Here is a 652-nt window from a genome sequence, read left to right as displayed (position 1 = left end):
CTGGTGGCGGTGGTGGTGGTGGTGGTGGTGGTGGTGCTGCTGCTGCTGCTGCTGATGATGATGATGATGATGATAATGATGATGACGATGATGATAATGACGTAGCAAATTCAACTCACTTAAGACATGGTAGACTGTCCAGGTCGTGACCCAGACTTCATAATGACCATCATTATCGATGATAAGATATGGGTTTATGGTCACTGTTCGATGCGTTCTTTCATCTTGCATAAAAACGAAAATAGGACGTACCTGCACTAGACATCTGTACATTAGGCATAACAACCGGGAACCTTCTACTCAAAGGATTTTCTTCACGCGGCATTAGTTTTGGTGGGAAAAAATAAAGTCGGATTCTTTTTGAACGCAACTCGTAGATGCATAGACACACATACAAATTCACACACAAACACAAACATATTGAAAGATTGCTTGGAGACACGACGCACGTTAAATAAATCTGCCGAATTATCGTGTTTGTATAGAATGAAACTATTAGTAGCTCTTATTTTATTATTGTGTACATTAAATGATATTTATCTCTCACTGGGTGGAGTACATCTTTTATTAAGCAAACTTATAAAGGAACAGTAAATTATATATATATATATATATATATATATATATATACTCACACACACACACACACACA

Source organism: Octopus bimaculoides, chromosome 6, assembly GCF_001194135.2.
Source record: "Octopus bimaculoides isolate UCB-OBI-ISO-001 chromosome 6, ASM119413v2, whole genome shotgun sequence".
NCBI lineage: Eukaryota > Metazoa > Mollusca > Cephalopoda > Octopoda > Octopodidae > Octopus > Octopus bimaculoides.
The sequence above is the reverse complement of the archived record's forward strand: the minus strand, read 5'-3'. Positions refer to the sequence as shown.